The sequence below is a fragment of the Chlorocebus sabaeus genome, chromosome 17, assembly GCF_047675955.1.
Source record: "Chlorocebus sabaeus isolate Y175 chromosome 17, mChlSab1.0.hap1, whole genome shotgun sequence".
NCBI lineage: Eukaryota > Metazoa > Chordata > Mammalia > Primates > Cercopithecidae > Chlorocebus > Chlorocebus sabaeus.
In genome coordinates this window covers 6,575,911-6,582,168 of record NC_132920.1, presented here as the reverse complement: position 1 = coordinate 6,582,168, position 6,258 = coordinate 6,575,911, and the positions used below count along the sequence as shown (strand labels likewise).

Here is a 6,258-nt window from a genome sequence, read left to right as displayed (position 1 = left end):
TGTTTAATAGTAGTTACATCATCACTCAAGAGGCTGCCTTGTCCAGCGTATGTCTTGCATACTGGCTTCTATTGACCCTCTGAAAGCTGTTACTGTGCTTTCCATTGGCGATGATCACAATTGCAAATCTTATCCAGAGCACGCAGGAAAATGTGAACAGTAATTCATCTTCTGGTCATGAAATGCACTGTTCTGAAATTTATGATGTAAAGGTAGAAGAACACATCTTCCAACCACATTTTCTCTTCACTCTTTAGACTGGCATCCTGTGTTTTTGGACAGTTGACTCCATGCCTGCCTAACACAGAAAGTTAACTCTTTCTGTGTTAACTCCATGCCTGCCTTCTACACTCCATCACCAAAGGAAAGAACAGGCCAGAGGCCCTGGGTAGAGCAACTAGAGGAGTCCAATTCAGCAAGGAATGTTCATCCCTCCTCTGGCACAGCCTAAGCCCTGAGAGAGCACAATGTCATTACATCCACTGGAATCAAGAGCATATCTGGTGGGAACTTGGAGTAATGTCTCACAAGCCCTGAGTACTACTTGACACATGGCACAGAGCCTACAGAGGGGTGACAGTGCCATTGATGGGGCACAGGGTAAATGATGCTTGCCATTCCCTCTACCTCACTGTTTTTGGGTGCTGCAGACCAGAGCTGCCACTAAGTAGGAACACAGAGGAGGGAGAGCTGCTGTGAGGGCCACTGATGTTGCTGAAGATGAGGGTCTGGGATAGATCATCTTTAGCCCAGGACACTGTACTCACCCAGTCCCTGATGTGAGTGAGTCACCCCAGATCAGTGTGTCAGCACTCCAATATGGCCATACATATGAGCTGGGGCAGGAACCCTAGTTTGGCCATGGTGGGTGACATGGGAGTCTGGGCTACCAGCTTATGTGGATTACTTATGCATCTCCTCCGGTCCTGCTTAGGTTTGATCTTAGATACACGATTTCCATCCTATGATGCATCTTGTCCCACTGCTGACACCTACAACCTCAAGAGGTCCACCAGATAACATGGCTCCAGTGGCAGATGTGCTTGCACTACAGTTTGGACCTGTTGCAGAGCTCTTTCCTACTTCAGGCTCCACTCAAGAGTCAGCACGCTTTTGTGTCATCCAGTATAGGGGCTGAAGCAGCATTCCTAGGTATGAAATGTGTTGCCTTCAGAAGCAAATGAGGTACACCATGCACTGTGCTTCCTTCTTTATGGTAGGGAATGCAATATGCAGTGATTTTATTTGAATTTAGAGGAATATTCAGGAATGGCCCTGGCCATTGGATCTCTAAGGACTTTATTGACATGTGTATCTCTGAATCTTCATAGGGTTTATTTCCCATCCTCTCTAGTGCATGTATCTTACCAAAATCTCTAGTGAGATAGCCATCTATCATTGCTTCTGCCCCATCCCCTGAGTGTCATGATGTTCTGTGGGACATTCAGGTAGTCCACATATCCTCAAGCTATTTTAGGATGGGAGGCAGTAGAGTTCATTTAACCCTGAGGCAAAACTTCAGTTTAATATTGTTTTCTAGCCTACTAAATACAAACCATTTCTGATCCTCTTTCTTGATTGGAATGGAAAAGAATGCATCTCCCAGGTCAATGGTTGTACCAAAGGCCTCACTAATTGGTCCTACCAAAGATACTATGTCTAGTATAGCACCTGCATTCAGGGTTACTATTTGTTTAATCCTGGTGTAGATTACAGTAATTCTCCAGGGTTTATCTAGTTTCTGCAGGGGCTAGGCTGGTGAATTAAATGGAGATATGATTAATAGCACTGCCTTGTGCCCTTGAGGTTTTTAATGGTGACACAAATTTCTGCCATCCACTTCAGAATGCAATATTATTTTTGATTGACAACCTCGGCTGACAGTGGTATTTTCAGAGTTTCCATTTGGTGCTCTCCACTATGACAGGTCTTAGCCCATGGGCCAGAGACCCAAAGTTAAGGCTAATCCAACTATCAAGTAGATCTGTTCCATCTGTGCACTTAGGAAACAGGGCAATGCCCACAGCATGTTAGTGGACCCAGCAGGACCACTAGGAGCTGGACATTAGCTACTACTTCACTTAGTGCCTGTCCCTGGGGGGCCACACTCTAACAGGAGACTGTGATTACACTGTGGGTACCCAAGTGTCCATGTCAACTCAGACCTGTGTCCAGTAGTCCTTGGACTGTCTGAGTCCTCCCCTTTCCCCAGTGATTAGCCACCTGAGTAAACGTCCATAGGTCCATTTGGGTAAGGACTACTTTTGTGGGTTGAATTGCGTCCCCTCCAAAAAGATCTGTTGAAGTCCTAAACCCCATACCTCAGAATGTGACCCTATTTGGAAAAAGTTTTAACCACATGGAGATGAGGTCATTAGGGTGGATCCCACTCCAGTATGACTGGAGTCCTTATGAAAGGGTGAAATATGGATTGATTCTTGCTGTACAGAAGCCATGAGGATTCCTGAGACAATGCATGAGTACACTCTACATTGAAAATGTCAAATCTGAGCCACCCCCCTTTCCACACCCAGGGCACACATTCAGATAGCATTTTCCCCCCAGAGGGACTGATTCAGCCCCTGAAACATTCTCAATACAGTGTAACAAGTGGTCTCTGAAATGAAATCTTATTCTCAAGCAGGACCTAGATACTGGCCTGGCCCTCTGTCTCCAGAAAACTCTTTGATGGGAGCCCTGAGGCATTTCAAGGGCTTATTAACCGGCAGCTAGGTTTAATGAGTATATTCTGTAACTTCCAGGTATTCTGTTAGGACACTGTTATCCAAACAGTGCATAACAAAACTTTGGTTCATTGGAAAGACATTCATTTCCTTGGGTTCTTTGCCAATTTTTGCTTTAGGGAAGTAGAGGGTGGAGGCTTTGGTCACCATGGTGAAGACAGCCAGAAGGACAGTTGGATGTGCCTGCATAGAATGCAGTGGGTGTGGTTGTGGGAGTGGGTTCTGAAGGGTGTGTTGTTCAGTGGGGTGAGAGGGAAGGCATGCACTTTTCCAAGAATCTCAAAGATAAAGAGAAAAGGGGGATAGATTTCTGTCTGCTCCTTTCTCTTTTACTACCCCAGCTAATCAGACTTGTTGTGAGCAACTCTGGATGGAATGAAAATAAATTATCCTCAAAGCAGTCTGTGTTGGGGTCTACTGACCCCACATGTGCTCACAATACATGCAACACATACATCCTCATGCATGTACACACATGAATGCACAAGCACACACAAGCACACACGTACACATATGTATCTCACCAATATTTTTAGCAGTGTACATACAAGCAGTGTTGCAAAGAGGCTGGAAGCATTTCCATGTTCAGCAAAGCTCCAGGCTGTGCTGTGTATTAATAGCCTACTGGCCAACACATACACAGTGTTTTGTGATGACAGCATCTTATTGTTTTATTTAAGTTGTTTCTTTTCTTTTTGGCCAAGGGAGGAAATGGGCCACCTTCTCATACTGTCCACATGCACATTTCTCTATTTAACCCTTTGGTGTCCAGCAGAGGGAAATGTTGTAACTTTCTGGCATACTGTGTATGTCTTCTGTCTCTAATACCTGTTGACCTTGAAAAAGAATCCTACTTGCCTTTGACAGCCACAGGAAAATTTCTTTTCCTAGTGCTTTTATTCAGAAGCCTTGATCCTTCCTTCTGAGGAAGAATTTGTGCCATGGAGACTATAGTCATTCTCCAGGATTTATCCAGTTTCTACAGGGGCAGAAGCTTGTTGTAGTCTGTCTTGTGTAGACTATAAAGCCCATGCTGGTTACATGGTTAACAATTGGGATTTGTACATTTTCCTTATGTTTACTTTCCCCCTTTGCTCCTTGTATGACATATTCACATCCTCAATTTTTATTTCAGATGAGAGCCCTTCTGTATATGTTGTGTGTGTGTGTGTGTTGAGAAAGGGAAAGGAAGGAAAAAGGGAGAGGAAGGCAAATACAGGGGAACAAAGACAGAGTTTGCACAACCCCTGCTGGGCCAGCAACCCCTGCCAGTGAATGAAAAAAAAAAAAAACCTGAAAAGGACTTTCACTTTCTAAAGCAGTGGTTTCAATAAAGTACTATTTCACACCAGTCAGAATGGCTATTATTAAAAAGTGAAAAAATAACAGATGCTGGAGAGGTTGAGGAGAAAGGGAATACTTATAAACTGTTGGTGAGAATGCAAATTAATTCAGCTCCTGTGGAAAGCAGTTTGCAGATTTCTTAAAGATCTAAAATAGAATGAATATTAGACCTAGCAATCCCATTACTATGTATATACCCAAAGGAATATACATCGTTCTACCAAAAAGATACTTGCACATGTATGTTCATCGCAGCACTATTTACAACAGTAAAGACATGTAATCAACCCTGGTGCCCATCAAGTGTGGATTGGATTAAAAAATGTGGTACATATTTTCATACCACTTTTTTTTTTTTTGGCCATGGAATACTATGCAGTCATAAAAAATAAGGAAATTATGTCCTTTGCAACAACATGGATGCAGCTGGCAGCCGTTATTCTAAGCAAACTAATGCAGAAACAGAAAACCAAATACCACATGCTCTCACTTATAAGTGGGATCTAAACACCGGGTACATAAGGACATAAACATGGGAATAATAGACACCAGAGACTCCAAAAGGAAGGAGGGAGAGGGGGGCAACGGAAGAAAACCTAACTATCTGGTATTATGTTGGGTGACTGGATCATTAGAAGCACAAACCTTATCATAACGCAATATACCTATGTAACAAACCTGAACACAAATACCCGTGAATCTAAAATAAATAAAGTAATGGTTTGGTGGAATAGGCTGGTGAGGCTCTTGGCCAGATTGTAGAGCTCTGGGGAGGGTAGAGCTGTCAGGACAAGAGGACCAAATATATAGAACTTGGAACCACACGATGAGAAATCTGCATTTAATTGGCAGTGAAGAGCAATGGAAAATATGTGTGCCAGGGAGCGCCAGGTGCAGGCTGACTAGCGAGGAGGGAGCCTGGGGCTGGGGAGGCGCACTGGGCTGCTGTTGGAGCCCTCCGGAGGGCGGAACTGCGGCGGGGGCTGTAGGAATGCCTTGGAGCTGACAGTCAGGAAGGACATTTCAGAGGTCTGTGACTCGCCACTGACCTGATCAGGAGTCCAGGAAGCGGGAGGAGGCAGAGATGGCTCCCAGCCAGGATCCGGAGGCCCGGGAGGGGCAGATCTTCCAGCCTGGTGGGTGAGGCCTGGAATGGGCGGGGCTCCCAGCCAGGAGGTGAGACCTGGAATGGGCGGGGCTCTCAGCCTGGAAGGGGAGGACTGGACGGGGCGGGGCTCTCAGCCTGGAAGGGGAGGACTGGACGGGGCGGGGCTCCCAGCCAGTAATGGGAGACCAGGAGGGTGATGGAGCTTAAAAAGGAAGCAGAAAGGCCAGGAGGAAGAGCTTCACTGGAGGAGGGTAAGTTTTGTTTCAGACTTGTAGGGCTGAAATTGTTGAAGAACACCTGGGAGAAAATGTCCAGTCACTGTCACTGCAAACGTGGGTCCAACCTTCAGAAGAGGGATTTGGACTGAGGATGTGGGTAGGAGCACCCTCTCTTAGACAAGAAAAATTGAGACTAAGAGGAGGTGAGATCCCTGGGGGATCATAATTAAGTAAAAAAATCTATCCCTAAAATCCGTCCTGACATTTTCATTTATAGGATATACATATATATGTATCCGTTATAATCTGAAATGTGTTCCTCAGAATTCATATGTTGAAGCCCTAACCGCCTCATACCTCAGACTGTGACTGTATTTGGAGATGGGGCCTTTAAAAGGATAATTAAGGTAAAAGGAAGGCATTAGAATGCGCTTTAATCCAATATGTCAGGAGTCCTTATAGGAAGAGGAGATGAAGACACAGACACCCACAGAGGGAAGACGGTGTGAGGACACAGGGAGAAGACACCATCTGCAAGCCCAGGAGGGAGGCCTGAGGAGAAACCAGTCCTGCCCACAACTGGATGTGGGGCTTCCAGCCCCCAGCACTGTGGGGAAATAAAGCTCCATTGTGTAAGTGGCCCCATCTGTGGTGTTTTATTGTGGCAGCCCCAGGAACTAATACCGTATCCCTACCGATACATACGTATTTACTCACATGGAGCCACACACATGTGCATATATGTAATATTTTTGCCTAAAAAAAAGTAAGCCATGCCTAAAAGTATAGGCGGAGAGAAGGCTAAAAGAGACTGCTCGAAGAGACTGCCAAGGTACAAGACACA

General features: G+C 45.2%; 1 long non-coding RNA gene across 1 annotated transcript; it reads left to right on the top strand.

Moving 5' to 3' along the window:
* The first annotated feature begins 5,365 nt into the window (after positions 1-5,365).
* On the top strand, positions 5,366-6,051 carry LOC140708917 (uncharacterized). Its single transcript, XR_012089232.1, has 2 exons — positions 5,366-5,447; positions 5,865-6,051. It is a non-coding gene; the product is annotated as an uncharacterized lncRNA (long non-coding RNA).
* Positions 6,052-6,258: the final 207 nt, after the last annotated feature.